At 38.8% G+C, this 21,948-nt stretch overlaps 1 protein-coding gene across 3 annotated transcripts in view; it reads left to right on the top strand.

Annotated features, from left to right (window-relative positions):
* Window positions 1-21,948, top strand: part of LRGUK (leucine rich repeats and guanylate kinase domain containing) — a 1,953,320-nt gene that overhangs the window by 1,902,656 nt on the left and 28,716 nt on the right. The gene's annotated exons all lie outside the window — the stretch shown is intronic.

Consider the following 21,948-nt stretch of genomic DNA (forward strand, 5'->3'; position numbering starts at 1 on the left):
AAGGCTGTAATAGCAGGGTGTGCAAGGCTGAACCAGGGTGTTGGAGTTGGGTTACATTCCCTGGCAGCAGTATGGTGCTGCATCAGTGTCCTCTAACTCTTTGAATGGTCGCAAATGTGGGTTAAGTTGAACCTGGGGGAAGGATAAGGTGGGTTTACTAGATCCGGTGAACAAGTAGAGGAACTAATGGCAGCTAATAATTAGCTGTTGGGAGGTAAAACAATGATGTTGAAAGAAAAAAAAAAACTAGTGACCCAGGTTCTGGAGAAGCCAGTGTGGGAAGGTGGACAGGAGTAGTTGCCTTAACTCACCTGTCCTGGGGGGGTATTTCAATCCAGTGCAGTGATGGTACCTACCTGTTACAGAGAGGATACAAATGGTTGTATGAGGTAGGGGCATGCACCTGGCTCTGCCACAATGTGTTGAGACAGTGGTAGTTTTCATTGCATGTGTAAATGGACTAAGTGCCTGTAGGTGAAAGTGTTCCAGGCCCTCATATTTCAGCATATATGCCAGCCGCAATGGGAGGGCTTAGGCCGTAAAACATAAAACTCCTGATGACTGCTTAAATGTTGACTTCCTCATGATTATTTGTTTCCCCAGTAAATACAGAAATGGCCTTATGCATAGTTGAACTAGGCAGCTGCCTAAGACGCTGGTCTTGCAGCTGTGGCAGGGGCAGTTTTCTGTTATTTATTAACTTTCTGAAAGTAAAGACGTGCACATTTTTTTACTTTTAGAAAATAAATTAATAAATAGTAAAAAAAAAAAAGCACCCCTGCCACATTTGTGAAGGCACTGCCCTAGGGAGGAAGTTCTATGCTTGACATTTGATTTGTTGGCCTTCTGCTCAGTCCTGCCAATAAAATACTTAGACAACAAATCAGGCAGACTGTGGGCAGGACTGAGCAAGAAGTCAACACATTTTAAACTAATAACTGCATTGTTATATGCACAAGGTTCTCATCAAGTACTAATTACTATTTAGTAGGACTGTGTTACCAGAAATAATTGTACAAATACAATAAGGTTCAAGGCATACATAACAAATCATTTTACTTGAGTAGAAAAAATAAAAATAAAAAAACAGTGCAATACATTTGATTAAAGCAAGCATTAGCTATCCATTCTGTGTATCAGATATAGGCAACCCTAATTCACAAAGAAATGTGCAAAGGGCAAAGCACAGCCTTCATCATTTGCACAGGGAGGGGTGGGGTGGGATTACAAGAGGGCCAACCTGACACCAAAGAAGTGAGTGCGTGTGAGTGAGAAATCAGTTTATCAGCAAGTATCCATTGTCAAGGCCAGTAGCAACAGATTTAATTAATTCAGTAGTAATGTTTACATAGTTGTGTGTGCTTGGGTGGTGGTATGTATAAAATAAGTTTTACTTTGTGTGGGTCTGTATAAGTGCAATTAAAGCACTTGTGCTAGCAGGATTGAGTTTACCATTGCTGTCCCCAGCCATGAGGTCTTCCTTTGCCATGAGTTGCACTGCCGGTTTTATGACCTTGGCTAGAAATTGAGGTACTGCTGAATGTGAACAATGTTTGCTGGATGAGCTCTCATCACAACTATGAACATTGGTCTAACATGTCTAGGTTTGGAAACTCAATCACTGATGGAATAGTGGAAGCAATGCCACTAAGGGAGCTGGATCTGGCATGGCCACATCATCTAACAGCTGATAATGTAGCTGCTCTCCATCCACTACATCATTAGTTGTTAGCTGATGTGGCCAATAACTGATGATCTCTATGCTGACCCTCCCCTGACAGACATTCCATTACAGACACAGTACAACTCAGTGGATCATTCATTTGGTCCAGGAAGTTAACCGTATGGTTCAGGCAGTCTCACATGTCCTGGTGGAACATATCTGTGGCACCATGACTGCCCTATATGAACATTGCATGGTACTTTCTGACACACCAACATCAGGTGGAGGGCAGAAAGCAAGATTCCTCTGAGCACATCTGCAACACCCTGTGTGGTAATTAACCCTCACGATGGCTAGGGGGAAACTCAGGGAACTCTGCAACTGTAGATAAAACTACCCTGATCAACCTTCTCACCGTCAACCTGTCCTATCTCATATGGCTCCAAGTCATTGGGTATGTGTAGGCATACTGACTGTGTCCAGACTCTGGGCATGTGACTGGGAGCCACAATCTCAGTGTCAGATAGAACCCCAGACTGTGCCTTTTCATCACCGCCAGCATCATCATAGGCTACTGATACTCCAGCATCAGGCTGAATGAGTTGTACAGTGCTTGTGGCAGGCTCACCTGTGATTAAAGGAATAGAACACAACAAATAGAGAAATGTTGTTGTGTCTTTCGGCTTTTCCCGGTTAGGGGTCACCACAGTGGAACTCTGTCCGCTAATGATTGGCAGTTGATTTTTATGTGCCGAGTTGCCAGCCCTAACGCACAACCTTCAACGAAGGTACGCCCATTCACGTATGTCTCCATGCAGAAAATGCTCTAGCTGAGAATCAAACCAGACTGCGTCTTACGGAGAGGTGACAATGCTAGCGCAGCACCACCACCGCGGATCAACAAACAGAGAAATCAGATAATTTCTTCATCTATTTAACAAACAGAGAAATAGAAAAAAGAAATTATCTGACTTATTTTATGTTACTCTGAGTTGAGCAATAATAGATGCAAGTGCAATTTAAAAGAGGCATTAAGGTAGATTTCAGGAAAAATCATATACATTAATACTACAACGGAAAAAAAAATGGTATGGCCATATCAATTGCAGGTTTTTGTGGAACCTCAGTACCAGATGTGCCTAGGGGTCTATATTAGAACATTGAAGTTTCAAAACTTTGAATGTTCTAATATTAAACCCTAGTCAGCGAAAGCTGAAAATATCAAAGCAACAGAAAACCAAATTTTTTCGTAGGGAAAGAATTCGGTTGTCTGTTTCCTGTTGCTTCAGTATTTTCAGCTCTGTGGTGGAAAGTTACGAGTCAGATTCAGGTAAATGTGCGATTAAGTGTGGGTTAGGTTAGTTAGGGTACGGGTTAGGTTTGTGTGCGATTGTGTGGACATGAGGATTAGGGCGGGTTAGGTGAGTTAGAGTTAGGGCGCAGGTTAGGTATGTGTGTGATTGTGTGGATGTGAGGGTTAGGGCGCGGGTCAGGTAGGTGTGCGATTGTGTGGACGTGAGGGTTACGGTGGGGTAGGTGAGTGTGCAGTAGTGATGGACCTTAGGGTTAGTGTTTGGGTTAAGGTATGTGGAGAGTTAGTGGTGTGTGTATAGTTTAGTGTAGGATTAGGTGTAAGATTTTAGGTGTATGTGTGTGGATTGTTTTGTTTGGTGTGCTTGTGTTGTGTGTATATGTTTTGGAACAGCGATTTTTTTCCCTAGGAAAAAATTTGCTGTTCTGTATGTTTAATGTTTTCAGCTTTCGCTGAATAGGGTTTGATATTAGAACATTCGAAGTTTTGAAACTTCGATGTTCTAATATAGACCCGTGCCTAGACAGACAAAATGGGGAAGAAAGGATGGATGATAAACATTATAATAATAATCACAAAATAAACCGAAACCTCAAATTCTTCTGCAACTAAGTGAAGATCTTATACACTTGTATCTCTCTCCCTTCTTTATCTCACTATACCTCACTTATCCCCTCCCCCATAAAAGATATTTAATGGCATACCTGGAACTTTACCAGTAGACACCTGTTGATCATCCTCCACCTCTGCACCTATGAGAAGCACAACACTGGGAACCTCCTTCTCAGTGAGTGATGGTTCCATAGCAGGACCATCACCAGTAGCCCTACATTCCATTGATATAGCAGTGGATCTTTTCTTAGCCTTAGTGTTTATGTAACTGGCTTGATATATTTGTACTCATGGCCATGGCTACCCACAGCACTGACATAACTGACCATCTGCCACCAGATATGGTCACAGAAGGGCTTGTCAGCCAAGACTTTCTGTAATTTGCATGGTCCATGTTGATGGAGTTTCTGCACTATCAACTCATTCTCAGCATTTGAGAATGCAAGTTTACATGGCCCAGATTTCTTTGAAGCCATATCCCTGCATGGGATGAAAAATAACACAAATATATATTTTAGAAAAATAAGTAAAGTGACTGGCAAAAAAACTAATATGAACATATGCAACTAACATTAACAAAAATGAACTTACTGCTCTATAGGAGTACATAAAATACACACACACACATGTAATAGATAACTATAAAGTTGCCTTCCCTTCAGAAAAAAGAAAAATACAACACAATGACAATTCTGGTAAGGGTTTTATTTTTTTTATTTATCCTTTATTGACCAGGTTAGTAGCCTCTTTTCAAGGGAGACCTGAGGTAGTACTTATACTGTTAGGGGAAGTTTGTCCAGGGCATCAGAGATCTTCCCCTATTCTTGGTAGTAAGGGGAAGAGTTTGTGTGTTGCACATCCTGACTTTTTGTTCCCATTCCTATTCCAGACTTGGAGACAGCCTGGAGGAACAGGAAGAAAACATGGCTGCTGACAGCCAACGTATTTTGGAAGTGAAGTGTGTTGAAAATGGAGAAAAAATTGTAGAATCACTACCAGAATTGTTTTCAGGCAATGTGGAAGCAGAGAAAACATTGTTTACTGATGGTGAGGAGGAAGGAGATGGAACTAAATGCAGTGATGGGGATGGATTCAGAAGAATTTTTTCAGAAAAACTTGTTTGAAGTAGAAGAATTGGCAGAAAAATGTGTTATTTTAACCCTCCAGTCAGAAGGGTTGTGGGATGAGTATCTGGAAGAGCTATTTAACCAGAGTGAGCCAGAAAGTGGAGCTGCTGTATCCTGCAGTGACATTATGGAAAAAATAGAAATGGGAGAAAAAGATAAGGAAAAAGAGCTGAAGAAGGTTCCAGAAAAAAATTCCTGTGCTCAGACTGTGGAAGAAGGAACTAAGGAGAAGACCGAGATTAAGGAAATAAAGAAAAATGTGTTGTTCAGGTGAGCAGTAAAAAAGAAAAAGGCCTGGACAGATATGAGGTATGGGACAATGTTATTGCATCCTTGGGAGTAAAAGCGAAGAGCTAAGAGCTTTCATTTTAATTAACAAAGAAACTTTTTTTGCGACTTGTTTTTTGAAATTGGTCAAGCCATGGAAAACTTTTTTAGGGCCTATGAAAAAAAGAAAGCAGACATTCCATGGTCAGACTATGTGGCGCAAGTCTTTTTCAGGCAAACAAAAAAAAAAGAATTTTGGTTCAGTTTAGACCTGAAGTGGAAACAAAAGAACTGAGTGAATATTTGTTAACAATATGTAAAGAAGTGTTGGATACTAATAAAATGTATGACGAAAGAGAATAGTGGACTGGGGGTTGGGAATGTGGCATAATATTGAAATAGGAAAATGATGCAGTATAGAGGTTTTGTAAGGTACAGAAGACAACCAAAGACTTGTTATTTTTGTGGAAAAAGTGATCATTTACTTAACGAGTGTGACAAAAAAGATGTTATTTATGTGGTTGGAGAGGCAATAATGCAAATACGTGTGAAGCAAAATGCAAGAAATGTGGTAATGCAGGACATTCGTGATTAGAATGTGAGGTAGAAATACAAGAAAATGAAAATGAACTTGAAAATGAAAATAAAGATGAAATTATACAAGGAAAAAATATTTAGGAAATATTGTACAAGAGAACATAATACAACAAGAAAAAATAGAAATGGTATTTAAATTTAAGGGGAAGACAGAGAGTAAGAAAAAGAGGGAGACAAAAGAAACAAGCGGAGAAGAGTCAGAGAGGCAGAAAATAAAAGGCAAGGGAAATTCAATAGGAAAGAGGGTCAGGCAATGAAAAATAAAATTTAAATATATAATTTTTGAAGAAAATAAGAAAAGTAAGGGATAAGAAAATTATTGTAATAACTGTTCTATAAAGCTGAAAATATTAGCTTTGAATGTGAACAGTATGACTAATGTTAAAAGAATTAATATTTTACAATGGTGTGCTGCAGTAGATAGTCAAATAATAGTGTTAGAAGACATGAATATTAACAGAGAAGAAAGGAAGCAGACAGAAAAGCTTTGGAATAGTACTGTTATTTGGAACATAGGCAAAGAAACATGCTCAGGTATATGTATATTATGCCAAGAAAATCTAAAAATATTAGATATTACAATAGTAGAACTGGGCCGAATAACTGTAGTGGATATAAGATGGAAAAAACAATAGCCAGAACTCATCTCTTATCAACACTACTATACACCTCTCCAGTCCTCACCAACATTAACAAAACTAACCTGAACAAACTCAGCACATGCTACAATAAAAATAGCTAGGTTCACTGCCAATAATAGATCACATTCCCACCACTGCCAGTCCCTAATTAAACTGCACTGGTTAGAATTTCCAAACCTCCTATGCTACCTCCAATAGATCATAGCCCATCAAATTCTTTTTCATCCAGGGAAGAGCCCTGCCCTAGCTGACATACTAAACTTTCACAACTCCAAAAGGGAACTACGTTCATGTAACAAAAAACCTGATTGAAATCAACCCATGCAATAACAGCGCTGGGGAGGCCCTATTCTCTTTTGATGTTGCTAAAGTATGGAACACCTTCCCACCTGAACTCAGGCTACAAAGTCACACAAGCACCTTCAAGGGCCTTCTTAATTCACACTTCTATGCTAACCCTCTTTGTAACTGCAAAGAACCCCCTTGAAGACCCACTACTCCATATAAGTGACCGACTATATGCCTCCATTGTATACACTATATTCTCACCTGATATATATTGTTTTTGTTGTAAATATGGCAAATAGGGGTTCTACTCCTGAGTATCTTATTGTTTTACAAAATTGTTCTTGTACTTCTTTGTTTCTCTTACCTTGTATACCATTTTTTTTATTGTTCTCTAAATCATGTATGTATTCTGTTAAATTCCTTGGAGCTTTTCGCCACAGGACTCCACTGAAAATGGGCACTTTGTGTCCAGTTGGATTTATCCTGGTAAAATAATGTTAAAATATATATATATATAGACTAATGGCTGTATATGTAACAAAAAATAAAGAAAGAGAAACAATGTTTAAAGGTATACCTATTTATGTCTGTGTTAACATGGATGTAATAATGACAGGGAACTTTAATTTTAATTTGAGAAATAAAAAGAATAGTTATGATGTTAAAATGATTACTAAAATTATGAAAAGTGGAAGATTAAAAATATGGGAAAATAAACACTGGACTTATAAAAGAAATGAAGTTAAGACATAAACTGATTATTTTTTATATCAGAAGGTCTAAAAATTACTCAAAAAGGAATCAAATATACTGGTTTTCTGAGCATGTGGTGATTTGGATAAGAATTCATGAAAATGAGGAGTATATTAAAATAGGAAAGGTATAAAAAGAGTAAATGAAAAAGAGTTAGAATCAGGAGAAAGCAAAGAAATTATAGAATTATGGCAAAAACATATTGGTATGAGAGATTTTTTTTATGAAAATTGGATAATTTGATTAATTCAATTTAAAAAAATACAAAAAGTATTTTTAGAATGCATAGAAAAGAAAAGAAAAAATGGAATACAAAATATTAAGACAAAAAAATTAAAGATTTAATAGAGAAGAAAAATTGTTTCATGAAAAAAATGAATTACATAGAAAAAATCAGGATAAGGTTAATAAATTATTATATAAGCAAAAAATATTGTTTACAAGGAAAAAATAAGTAGCACCATACGTATGTAAGATAGTAAAATAAGGAAAGACAGTGAGAGAATTAAAAAATAAAGAAGGGAAACAAGTTAAAAAAAAACAAGAAATATATGAAATAATTAAAGAATATGTGTTAGATTTATATAGTAAAAAGGAAGTTAACATTGAACAAATTCACAATGGGGAAAAAGTTAAAGAAGATAATATTTAGAGAGAAAAATAAACATAAAAGAGTTTAATGAGATCTTGAAATATATTAACATTAATTCAGCTACAGGTTTGGATAGAATTGAATATAGCATATATAAAGAAATGTATGAGTGTCAAAAATTGTGTTTATAGAAGTAATGAATGAGTGGCTAGAAAAAGGAATAGAGTATAAAGAAATTGTACATGTGTGATAAAATTATATTAAAGAAAGGAGCTAAAGATGAAATAAAAAGTTGGAGACCAATTACACTGAATAACACATGTTCATGAGAATAGTAACTAAAAGATTATAATGTAAAATAGAAAGACTACTTGATCAGAATTCGGGAGAAAGGGAAAGTGGAGTCAAGACCTATTGTGGATAATAAGGGAAGTAACTGATATTATTAATAAAAAAGTGGAAACAAAAATCATGATAGGAGATCTTAATAAGGCATATGATAATATTCAGTATAAAACATTATGAGGTATTTTACAAGCATATAACATAAGTGAAAAATAGTACAAGTAATTAAATTAATATATGGAAAAATTATGTGAGATTGAATGTATTTGGTTGAATTGGGGACAATTTGAAAATAGTATGTGGTATAAAACAAGGATGTCCTGCAAGCAGTATGATCTTTGCTATAGAAATGAACACAGTAGTAATGGAAATTAATAAAATATCAAGTAAGGGAGGATATACAATGATGGATGAAATACAGTTACCAATAATGTATACTTACACTGATGATACTGTAATAGCAAAATATAAAGCCTGGATGAAAAGAAATAATGGAAATTAAGTACATGGTTGAAAGAAATTGGTTTAAGCATAAATAAAGAGAAAAGTAAAGGATTTGGGTATGAAGGTAGTATTGGAGGTATGGAATATAATGAGATTATAGATATTTTAGGAATAGTATTTGGAAGTACAGAATATAGACATGAACAATGGGACAAAATTATTAAAAAAATCAAAGACATGAATACATTCTGGAAGACATATAGATTTTTATACAAGACGAAAGCACATTTAATAAACATAATAATAGGTAAGTTAACAAATGTTTACATGATGCCAATGAAATATGAAAAATAAATTATGCAGATAATGTTTTCATTTATTTGGGAGTCAAGACTGAACCTGGTTTTGTATATGAAAGATGAACAAGGGGGATTGGGGATGATTAATTCAATTATGCATGCATCCTCTTTAAGTATGTATAAAGTACTAAAAGAAATAATGAAAATAATAAAGACTTGATAGGAACAATAATGCAATGTAAATATAGAAAATTTGGAAAGAAATGGGGAAAAGAAGTAAAAGTGTTTTTAATGAAGAAATAAAAGTATTTTACAACAAAATTGTATTGTGGAAATTAAAAAAGAATGTAAATGAAAAGAATAGAAAATAATGGTATGTTAACATTATGAAATCCTTTTATTTGGTGGATCAATGGAAAGGCTTAGAAATAAATAAGAAGAAAGCAATAATGAAGAGATTCAGAAATGATATATATAAATAAATAATTTTTTGTGGAGGTTTGTCCATAGGACAATTGCCAGTGGGGCCAAATATACCATATAAGAGAAAACAGGATAGAATATGTAATACATGTAAAGAATTGGAAGCTACAGAACATGTTTTGTTTAAATGTGAGAGAATTCAAAAATTGTGGAAAGAAGTATGTATACATGATTTGATTAAAAGTTATTTAAATTCTGAAGTCATAGGAGGTTACTTGGCTAATGGCCCTGGGGCCATTGCAAGCCTAACCAAGAGTTTATCCCCCAAAAGAAACCTCAGTCAACACCTGTTGCCCATGTCAGTGAGGGACACAGGTAGAATCCCTGAGACAAATCTGTGGTTTCCCATCCACTCATCAAGGTTGTGCTTGAAGAGGGTCAGCGAGGTGCTCTGTTTGACGTGTATAGGAAGTCTATTCCAGAGACGGGGCAGCCTCTGGGAGACAAACCTGTCTCTCCAGCAGGATTAGTTAATGTCACATATTAGGTTCAGACCTTTTAAGCGGGTAGTGTGTGAGGAGTTAGACTTATGGATATGGAGCATCTCTAGTATGTTAAACATGGACATGATAGAGTATGGGTTTTATGGGTCTAGATCTCAAAATGAAGCAAAGAAAATGGACAGAATTGTATTTTATGTAACATGGGTCATGTGGAATGAAAGACATAATGAAATCAAATACAGTGGAAAATGGATTTTGACAAAAATATTGGACAAAATATGGTTTTGTTTGTGGGTTAAAGAGTGGGGGGAAATACTTAAAATATTAATGTCAATGTATTGATGTTAAAATATTGTAAATATGTAAAAAATATGAATTGTTTATATGTATACAAATAAAAAACCCTATTTGCCATTGTTGCATATGGGACCCATTTTGGGACAGCACTTCCTGTTTCCATTCCAGGCACAGAAGCAGCCCAGAGAAACAGGGAGGCAGCTGGAGAGAGAAGGAGATAATGTACTGGTGAAAGAAATGGAGGAGAAAGCAAATATTGAGACTGGAGAATGTATGCAGGATTCTGAGGAAATGTTTCAGAGAAACATATTTAATAGAGGTGAGTCAGCAAATGGTGGATGTATAAATACAGCCCTCCATTCAGGAGGGTTGTTGAATGATTTACTTGGTGATGCAGAGTGAGCCAGAAAATGAAGGAGATGTTTCCTGGGAGGGGGGGGGGGGGCATTATTGAGAAAATAGAAAAGGAGGATGCAGAGACAATACTGAAGAATAGTGATGAAATGGAAAAGAAAAGATATGCAGAGAAAGTAAAAGAAAGCAAAGGTGGAGCATCAGAAAAGAAAGCAGAAGAAAATGAAAGAGAAGTACATGGTAAGGACTCAATGTAAAGAAGACAAAGAAATGGACAGATATGAAGTGTGGGACAATTTAATAGTTCCTTTTTGTATAAAAGCATTTGAGGTAAGAGCATCTGTTCTTATTAACAAAGAAACATTTTGTGACATTATATTTGAGAGTGATTTTCAATGGAAAATGTTCTTGAAAAAAGAAAGACTGTAACCCATGAAGTCTTTGTGATATAAGCATTTAACATGGGAAACAAAAAAGAAAATTCATGTACAATTTCAAACAGAGGTAGAAAGAGAGACTTTGAAAGGACATTTGAAAACTTTATTTAAAGAAGTACTGGACAATCTGAAGTAGTTAACTTCATTTGTTCATCAACCTGTGGGTATCGGATCCGAATTGGATCCGAGCCGGCAGCTTTATTCAGCTAAGAGCTGAGCTCCAAGCTCCTCCCTCTTACCCATAATCCCCTGAAATCCTTCTCTTTCCCCAGATCTCGTTTGCCGCAGCTTATTCAACACCTAGAACGAGTTCCAGGCGTAGGATTTTGTGAGTTTTTGAAGAAAATTTTCTGTTTTTTACCTAGTTTTTAGTTTAATTGTTAACGAGTGAGTGTTGTTCCCTTTGGTAGTTGATTTAGCTAATTTTTATTGCTAAAATCTTGTATTTCTTCAGTTACTCTAGTCTCCCTCTTCCCGTGTGTGTGAAGGTGTGTTTGGGTTAGGCCCTTTCTACAACTATGGCCGAAGCCCCCAAAACTTTCTTTTCTAAATGCACCGAGTGTGGCCATAAGCTATCCCCGGTGGATGGCCACACTCGGTGTGTTATCTGCCTTGGGGTTGATCATCTTTCTTCGGGCTGCACCCCTCAACCTCAGGGCTTTGAGGGATAGGAGGTCGAAGTTGATTCTGGCGGGACTTCTGCCCCCAGACTCGGCTTCGTCCTCTTCTCTCTCGGCTGCTACCGCAGTGGCGCTGCCTTCCATCCCTACTCCCGTGGCTGGGACTCACCCTCCCACCGAGGCTTAGGAGGAGAGGGAATCTAGGAGGAAGAGGAAAAAAGGACAGGCACCACAAGCGGCGAGCCGAAGCTTCCTCTTCGGCTCCGCCAAAGAAGCAGCTAGTCTCTTCTAGGGCTTCCAGGCCTTCTCCTTCCTGGCAACATTCACCCCGTTTTTCCCCGGGGGCGGAGGAGGAGGAGACCCGGTCGCCTTCGAGGCATCACTCCAGGCCTGCCTTGGTGGCCTTGTCAAGATCTACAAGAAGCTTGTCAGATGCAGATATGGACCAGATGATGCGTAGTTTTCTCCAGACCCAACTACAGATGGGAGTGATCCTGCCTCCCCCCTCCGCGATGGAGCTCGACCCCCTTTTTTGCCCCGATTGCTTTTTCTCTGACCCGCTTCCGGGGTTCGGAGCCATCGGATCCAGGCAGCGTTGGAGCCGGGGGAGGCTCGGCGCCGATAGTACACCTTTCTTTGGCTCCGACCATACCCTCGAGCTTGTCGGGTCCCTTTTCGGATCTGAGCTCTCGGAGCCATGAGATGAGCTTCGGATCCGGAGGTATTAATGTGTCTTCGGCTCCATCTCGGTCAGAGCACACTGGCCGTTCGGATCCAACTGCATCGGCGCCGGCCCCGGTCCGTACCATGGACCCGAAGGAGCTGCTCTCAGAGCTTAGAGAGAGCAGTTCTCCTTCGGCGTTTGATGTTGTGGAGAGGGGCTTGTCGAGGGACTCGAGGCCCCAGGCTCCTGCTGCAGTTCCACCCATCACTCCCTCTCAGACGGGCCTACCTTCCATCACCCGGCCCCAGGGACAGCCTGCGCCTACGTCCCAGATGGTTCCCTTAGAAGAACAGGATGTGGTTGGTGAGGCATCCTCGGACAGCCCCCCCGAGGAGGTTCTTCACAAACGTAAGTGCAAGAGGAGGCACTTGGACTCACCTGAGTCCCTGACAGAGGACACAGACTTAGAGGAAGGGGAAGGTTCCACAAGGTCACTCCCCGAGGACGTCTCCTTCGGAGACATTATGGAAATGCTTGGTATTAGAGGGGGATGGTCAGCCCAAAATCCTTCCTCCGATGAGTCTGTGTTTCTGGAGGCATTTGACGTAGGCCCATCTACCTCTTGGGTGTCCCCTCCCACTGATCCCCTGGTAGATCTGATCACTACCAGAGCATGGAAGGAACCGGACACTGGAGCCCATACCAAGGAGACCTGACAAAATTCTTAGTCCACCCACAGATAGGACGGTTTGGAGCAAGGGTGCTCCAGTATATGCCATGTTGGTGGAGGCTGCCACCAAGAAGGAACTGGCCCAGGAGAGTTCCTCGGTCCATCCTCCCGACAAAGAGTCTTGGATGATGGACCGCATAGGGAAGCAGATATTTGCTTCAGCCACCTTCTCTGTAAGGTTGCTGAACTACATGGCACATGTGATATGACTCCAGCGGGATCTTATCAAAGAATACGCAGGGTCGCCCCCAGAGTCCATGTTGGCCGAGGATAAGAAAGTATTCTCAACCCGAATGCCCACTCTTAAGTCCATTTCGAACACATCTATGCGTCTCCTTTCCCATGCCACGGAAGGAGCCGCTAGAGCTAGAAGAGCGGGCATTGTCTTACAGCGACATGCTTGGCTCCGCCTCTGTGACTTTGCGGAACCCTTCAAGGCGTCCTTCGCAAATGCCCCTTTTGACGGCTCTTCGCTGTTTGGCAAGACCGTCTGCGACATGCTGGTCCAGAGCGAGAAAGACAGGAAGACGTCCGCCATCGGGATCTGCTTCTCGGCTCCCCAGAGGTCCTTCTCCAGGAACAAAAGGGGACAAAAGAAGATGTGGTTCCAGAAATCTCAACAGTCCCATTTCGCTCCAGACCCCTCGTCCTTTAAAGGCAGAGGAGGACAGGGTGGACACCGGCCCAGAGGCAGAGGGGGACCGAAGAATTTTGGGTTGAGAGAACCCTTTTCGGATCGGCCTGCGCAGCAACCCTGAGGGGTTACCCGGCTGCTCCTCTCTGGAGTCAGTCGGGGGGTACTTCTTGAGGCACCTAGCAGTTTGGGAGTCAATTACAACGGATCGCTGGGTTCTTCGAATCATATCCAGAGGTTACACTATCCCTTTTCTGAATCATCCTCTCAGACTCCGGAGCCTCCCCGATGTCCCACCCAATCAGAGGAAGGCAGCAGCCACAGAAATAAAGCAGCTGCTAGAAAAAAGAGCAATCCAGCCCGTCCCCCAAGACCAGTCTGGATCAGGCTTTTACTCCAGGTTCTTTTTGGTGCCAAAAAAAGACGGGGGACTTAAGACCAATCCTCGACCTGTCCCTTCTGAACCTAGCGGTTGCCAAAGAAAAATTCCGGATGGTCACCATTCAATCCATTCTCCCACTTCTACAGGAGAATGACTGGATGTGCTCTATAGACCTCAAGGATGCGTACTACCACATTTTGATGGACAGATGATCCAGGAGGTTTCTCCGCTTCTGGCTGGGAGCCAGTCACTATCAGTTCAGGTCCTTCCCTTTGGTCTCACCACAGCCCCCAGTGTGTTCACCAAAGTGATGGCAGTTGTAGCGGCCCACCTGAGGCTTCAGGGAATTCAGGTCTTTCCGTACCTAGACGACTGGCTCCTCACCGCCCCCACCAGCCATCTACTGTTCAGCCAGGAATTACTTCTTCACTTGGCCTCTCATCTGGGAATTTCTATCAATCTCAAGAAATCCTCCCTTTAGTCAACTCAGACTTTAGATTTCATAGGGGCCAAGCTAGATACAAACCTGTTGAGGGCCTTCCTAACTCCAGACAGGCTTCGAACTTTGACATTCCATGTGATGGCTCTCTTACAATCCCTGGCCCCCCCAGCGGAATTGGTCCTGAGGGCACTAGGTTCTATGGCAGCTGCCATCAGTCTTTCACCATTGGCTTGCCTGAACATGAGGGTCCTGCAATGGACATTAATGGTCCATCCTGCAACATCCACTAAGTACGGCTATCCCCCTCAGCAATGCTTGCAAGAGGTCCCTACTCTACTGGATCCAATCCTCGGATCTCCGGGAAGGGCGCCCCTTTTCGATGACCCCACCCCAAGCCACGGTGACCACAGATGTTTCTCGCCTCAGGTGGGGGGGCATTGCATGGGCAGAACCGTCCAAGGCACGTGGACACGCTCAGAGACCTTGTTGCACATCAGTGTCCCAGAGATTAGGGCGGTGCTTTTAGTGTTGCAAGCACTCCAGGCCCTTTTTCCCTTAGGGACAATTGCGATTCAATCAGACAACATGTCAGTAGTCTGGTATATCAACTAACAGGGGGGAACCAGATCCTACCCGCTGTGTCGAGAGGCCATGAGAGTTTGGGAGTGGGCGATCACCACCAACCGTTTTCTCAAAGCAATGCACATTCTGGGTCAGTCCAACATTTTGGCAGACAAGCTGAGTCGAACCATCCTCTCACCCTATGAGTGGTCTCTGAACCAGAGAGTAGCGAAGCAGATCTTCCTCAAATGGGGTCAACCTTGCTGCAATCTATTTGCGTCGCCTTCAAATGCAAAGTGCAGCGAGTACTTCGCTCTACTTCCCCCACCAGGGGAATCCCCCAGAAATGTTCTAGTCCATGCTTGGCCATCCAGTCTACTTTATGCTTATCCACCTCTTCCTCTCATGGTAAGATTCTTGCAGAAAGCTCATCGGTTGGGGAGCAGAGTGATCCTCATAGCTCCATTCTGGCCTCGTCAAACGTGGTCCCCTTGCCTATGGTCTCATCTGGTCAATCCTCCATGGATTCTGGATCCCACTCCGGATCTGATTTCTCACCCCCCGGAGTTGACAACTCCAAACCTCGACAATCTCAAGCTCACAGCTTGGTTGATCCAGTTCCAATCATAGCTACGACTCCCGGCATCTCCTCTTCCATTAAAGCTATTCTAGTAGCCGCTCATAAACCTTCTACCAGAAAGGTCTATAAGAGCAAATGGAAACATTTTTCAATCTGGGCGGAACATAGACATATGGATCCCCTTTTCAGCCCTGATACCAGCTGTATTAGAGTTTCTGTCACACTTATTTGATCAAGGTGCCAGCTCCTATACCGTCAAAGTCCAGTTAGCAGCAATTTCACACTTTCATGTGGGAAGTGATCTCGGTTCTTTAGCTTCCTCCAAGATCTGCAAGACCTTTGTAAAAGGTACTTTCCTATTAAGGCCTCCCGTGAAGGACGCAGTTCCTTTGTGGGATTTAACTCTTGTTCTTCAGGCTCTTACTGGCCCCCCCCCTTTGAACCTGCAGCTTCGGTAGACAATAAATACTTATCTTGGAAGACGGCCTTTCTCATTACCATCACTTCAGCTAGAAGGGTTTCAGAGCTTCAAGCCCTTTGCGCCAAACCCCCATATCTGGTCTTCCATAAAGATAGAGTTTCCCTCAGGACCAATCCCTCCTTCTTAGCTAAAGTTGCCTCTGAGTCCAACATTAATCAATCTATCAATTTACCAGTGTTTTTCCCAAATTATCAAAACAAGGGTGAATACAAATTACACTCTTAGATGTCCACAGACAATTGAGGTTCTATTTACACAGGACTGCTGGTCATAGAAAATCTGAGCAACTCCTTGTATCCTTTGCTAAACCCTTTTTGGGCAAACCGGTGTAAAAATTTATATTGTCCAGATGGATTTCACAATGTATACTTCTTGCATATAAGAGTTCTGGCCGAAAAGAACCTGTCGGAGTTCACGTCCATTCCACTCGATCGATTTCAACTTCTGCTGCCTTTTGGTCAAGGGTGTCCTTAGATGATATTTATTCTGCAGCCACTTGGGCTTCATCCCATACCTTTATTACACATTACAAGCTGGATTTAATTTCCAGGGGAAGGGCATCCTTTGGCTCTGCAGTGCTCCGGAATATTCTTCCATGAGGACCTCCCAAGTTTAGGTAGCTGGGGACTCTGTCCCACAGGTTGATGAATAAATGAAGTTAACTACTTCAGATAAAGAAGTTATGTACTTACCATAACGTTCCATCTGAGTAGGTAACTTCATTTGCCAGCAACCAACCCCCTCCCTCCGTCCCCCTAACCTGTAGTTCATCCCTTTTAGGACCTTGTGTTTTCTGTACCAGATGACATCAGGTTAGGATGTTTAGTTGATCCTGATTGCACTACTATATAAGGCTAAGCAAACTCGATCTGAGGAAAGAGAAGGATGGCAGGGGGTTATGGGTAAGAGGGAGGAGCTTGGAGCTCGGATCTTAGCTGAATAAAGCTGCCGGCTCGGATCCGATTTGGATCCGATACCCACAGGTTGCTGACAAATGAAGTTACCTACTCAGATGGAACGTTATGGTAAGTACATAACTTCTTTTTTCAAATGTTTATGACAAAAGGGGTTTATGGACTGGTGGCTGGAATTGCAATACTGTGTTAAAAATAGAAAGAAAAAAATTATACATACCAGTCATGATAAATGTGGAGGGGGTAGGAGTGTTGTAAAATACTGGGGACAGCTCAAAACATGTTTTTTTGTGGAAAAGAAGGATATTTGATAAGTAACTCTGACAAACGAAAATGTTATATTTGTGGGGAAATGGGACATTATGAAAAAATAATGCGAATTAAAATATTATAAATGTAACAAGACTGCTAGATTTGTAGCACATACCCCTTTCAGATTCCACTGTTGTATTGCACTGAGAAGTGTAAATTAGTTAGAACGCCCACATCGACTAACATATACACAACTTCTTCCCACCTATAAAATTATCCAGCATCTATCTGCCTGTCCAGCACTAAAAAACTTTCTACACAACTATGTTCCCAGTCAGTCACTGCAGTCCAGTGACCAATAACTCCTGTCTGTCTACAAACCTAGCTTATCTGCTGGGCATTGTGTGAACTTGTACAAGGTTGCTAAGGCCTGGATCTCCTTATCTGTATCCAGCATGTCAATACCCTCCTTCCCATCTGTCAAAACCACTCTGAATAAATTTCTAGCTAAAATCTTCCCCTATTCTTGCTCAAATGTAGGATAAACTATATCCCTAAATGTGAACAAGTATGTTTTCATTCCTTATAAATCCTTACTGTCCCTTCTTTACTTACTTCCTTATTGCTATCCAATTCTCTTCCCTGACTTTCTCTTTAAATATAACAGAAGCCTATTTTTCCCTCATTTCATATTGCAATTCCTATTTGTATTAGACCAACTTACTTTTAATTTCTCTAAATGTTAAATGATTGTCATATACCTTGTATTGATTTTTAACCAATGTTTTTATATTATTTCTAATTTGTTATAATTATTTAAACTACAGATATTTTTGTTTTATTTTTGAAGAGTGTAAAAGTATTGTTCTTGAAAAGTTTTTAGTAATTTGGAGCTATTTTCCCTGGGCCTTTGATAAAAATGGGCTTCTACCCAGTTGGACTTTCCAAGTAAATGTCAATAAATAAATAAATAAAATTGGACATTTATGGATGTATTGCAAAAATGAAAATAATAATAAGGAAAAAGAAAGAGAAAAAAATGAACAAAGAGAAGAACTTTTAGAAGTAGTAGAAATAGAAGAATTAAACGGTAAAAAAATTAATAATGAAGACACAGAAGAAGGCTTTGAAATAAGAAGAGATAAATTGGGAGGTAGTAGAAAATGAATTATATTGGTAAAAGGGTAAAGAAAAAAATTAAAGGGATAAGTACAAAAGCAAATGAATGAAAAAGAATGTATACAGTTAATTGTTGGGGGTTGGTATAATGGTTAAGCCATGCAACTCACTGACACAAGGTACAGTGTTTGATTCTGGGTGTATATTACGTTATCAAACTGTTAAAAGTTCAAACGTCATATGGTCGACACCATATGATCGAACTTTTAGAAGTTTGAATGTTTCAACGGAGATCTCCGTACAATGCAGAATGGGAAGATTTCCTTTTCCTGCACTGTAGTGCAATCTCAGAGTTGGTATATTTAAAGAGTGGGGTGGGGATGCAGGGTGGCTTGTCCCCCTGCTTAAAATGGTCAGGTAGGTTTTTTTTCTGTTAATTTTTTTTTTAGCTTTTCGAACTTTTTAAAAGTTCTATCATATGGCTTCAATCATATGATGTTTGAACTTTTAGAAATTCGATAATGTAATATACACCCTTTGATTCTCACCTTAGGGAAGGGCATTGGCTAGGCTTAGAATGGCCTATTAAGAAAGCTAGCCTAGTAAATAGCTATGAGCTTATGAAACCATGAATCATGCTTTCTGTAAATGTGAACAGCATTAAGACTATAGTAAGAAGAACACAAATTTTGAAGTGGTGTAATACATATGATGTAGAGGTAATTATTTAGACACAAGATTTTTAATAAATGAAGAAATGTTACAAACAGAAAAACTATGGGGAGGAAAGATAATCAGGAATTTGGGAAATGAGAGATATTCTGGAATGGCCGTATTCTGAAGAAATACATTAAAGATATTACATGTAACTGTAGCAAAAATGAGACAATTAACCACTTTAGATTTAAAATGGAAAGAACAAGTATATGGAATTATAACATTATATGCTTATACTAATTGTAAAGAAAGAAAAGGCTTATTTCATCATATTGTAGACTATGTAGTGATAAATATGAATATTATAATTGGAAACTTTAATTGTGATTTAAAATGTAAACGAAAAAAAAAGGAAATGGTATGAGAAAAATGTTGGAAGTTATAAGATGTGATAAGTCAAAATTTTGGCACAAAAATTCATGAACTTATGGAAACAAGATTTTCTGATCATCTTGAAATATGGCTATAGATAAAGGAAAACAAGGAATATATAAAATTAGACAAAGGCATACAAAGAATAAATGAGAAAGCATGGAATGAAGAAGGAACAAGATTAATAACAAAGTTATGGAAAGACTATATTACTATGAGAACATTTTATAAAAATTGGTCTGAATGGTGGATGATATTTAAGGAAAATATACATTTTTTTACAGTGGCAGTATAATATGAGAAAAGTAGGGAAAGAAAATATAAAAGGACGTATGATTCATTGGAAGATTTAGAACATAATGATAGAAAGTATTTTGACAAAGAAAAATAATTATATGAAATCAAGAAAAATACAAGAATTGTTATATAAGCAATGCTATTTTTACAAGGAAAAGTAGAAGTACTGAGTTACTTAAGCTGATTAGTAAAGAAAGATGGTAGTATAATGATAGAAATAAAAATATAAAAGAAGAAATACAAATAACTCAAAAAAAGATTATGACTAGTGCAGTACAGTAGAGTAGATATAAAAAGTGTGCACACCCCTGTGCTTCAACAAAGTATTGGTTAAGGGTGTGCACACTTATGCAACCAGCTTATTGTATGTTTTTTATTTTTTATATTTTTCCCCTAACAGATTTGTTTGTTTTTCTATTGAACTGTACAGGTTATAGGTCACATTAAAGGTGGGAAAAGTTTTGAAATTATTTATTCTGGTCTCATTTTTTATATCACAAAAACCTGGCATTTACACTTTTTATATGCACTGTATGTACATTTAAAGGGAAAAAAGCAGGAAGTAAAAAAAAAAAAAGGAAAGTAAAAAAGGTTAACAGACAAAAAGGAATAGAGTTGGAAAAGGAGATTTTTTTTAAATGAGCTAAAGTATTAAGACAAGTAAACACATATGTGGCTGCATGACCAGATAGAATAAGGTATGAAATGTGTAAAAATTTAAGGACTTGGCAAAAAAATGTTTTAAAGATTTTGGATGAATGGTTAAATGAAGATTTTATGTATAAAGAATTATGTAATGGAATACTTAAATTCATATGGAAGAAAAAAGCTAGAAGACAGGTAAACTGGAGACATAGTATTAAATAGTAATAATTATAAGATCTTTATGAAAATCATACAAAATAGATATAGTATAAAGGGGAAGGATTGTCAAGAATTATTAATGATAGTTAGAGAAACTGTGGATGCTATTATGAATAGAAAAGAAGTGAAAATCACTGTAGGAGACCTTAAGGCATTTGACACATTTGGACATGAAATCTTATGGGTAATTATGAAAGAACATAATATGAGTGATAAAGGTAGAAATTTGTGCATGTCAGTGCATAGCAATAATAATAAAGTAAAAATACTTGTAAATGGCTATTACAAATGAAGAGTGATGTAAGTCAGGGATGTCCAATAAGTTGTATACTCTTTGCATTAGTTATGATGGTGATAATATGTGAATAAATGACAAAATGAAGGAGGCGGGGTACGTAACACCTAAAGGTTTAAGAATTCCAGTTCTGTTAACATATGCAGATGACATTATAATAACTGCAAAAACAAAATTTGGATAAAAGTAATAATTTGCACAAATGAATGTCTAGAGAAGATAGGGATAAGTTTAAATAAAGAGAAAAGTAAAGGTTTAGGGTGATGTAGTAAAGATTGGTTATATATTTTCCAATTAATGACATTTCTGTACTAGGAATAAAGGTGTAACTAGGATTCAGTGGAAAAAAAAAAACAGTAGAAGAAATAAAACAAACCTGTCTTTTCTGGAAAATATATAGATTATCCTTCAGAAAAAAGTCTTAAAGTCTTATTTGCTAAAATCAGTTCTGATGGAAAAATAGCATACTTAGCAAGTGCATTTATGTTGCCAATAGTATTTGAAAAGGAGCTAGTGCAGATATTTTATTTCATTTACATGAGGTTCTATATTAATCCCAGTAAAAAGAAGTAAATATAAAAGAAGGAGGTTTAGGGCTAATTAACCCAGTGGTATATGCTACTTTATTCAATGTGTAGAAAGTGTTAAAATGGATAAATGAAAAAGATGAGAGATTAGGAGTAAAACTGTATAAGTATGATAAATTTGGGGGTATGGTAAAAAGAGCAAACAAGAAAAAGAGTGTATAAATAAAATTAAATGTTACCAGGAAAAAAATATTTTTGTGGAAAATAAAAACTGATGATACAAGAAAAAGAAAAGTATGTGTTGCTTTCGTGTTAGGACACAAATAAATGAGTCTTCATGGGTTCTGTTCAAGCAGCTTTATTTTATACAAACACATCACTATAGAGGCTTACTGACTATAACTTAAGTAACTTAATATACAAACCTAACAACTGCGATCATGCATGCTCACTCTCTGGCTGCTTCTACAAAATGTCACTAGGGATTGCTTATGTCTGGAATTTATACATGCACTTACAGCCTCACTTGCTTCTTAAAGATAT

This window comes from Protopterus annectens, chromosome 11.part0 (assembly GCF_019279795.1).
Source record: "Protopterus annectens isolate FY-2018-M chromosome 11.part0, PAN1.0, whole genome shotgun sequence".
NCBI lineage: Eukaryota > Metazoa > Chordata > Ceratodontiformes > Protopteridae > Protopterus > Protopterus annectens.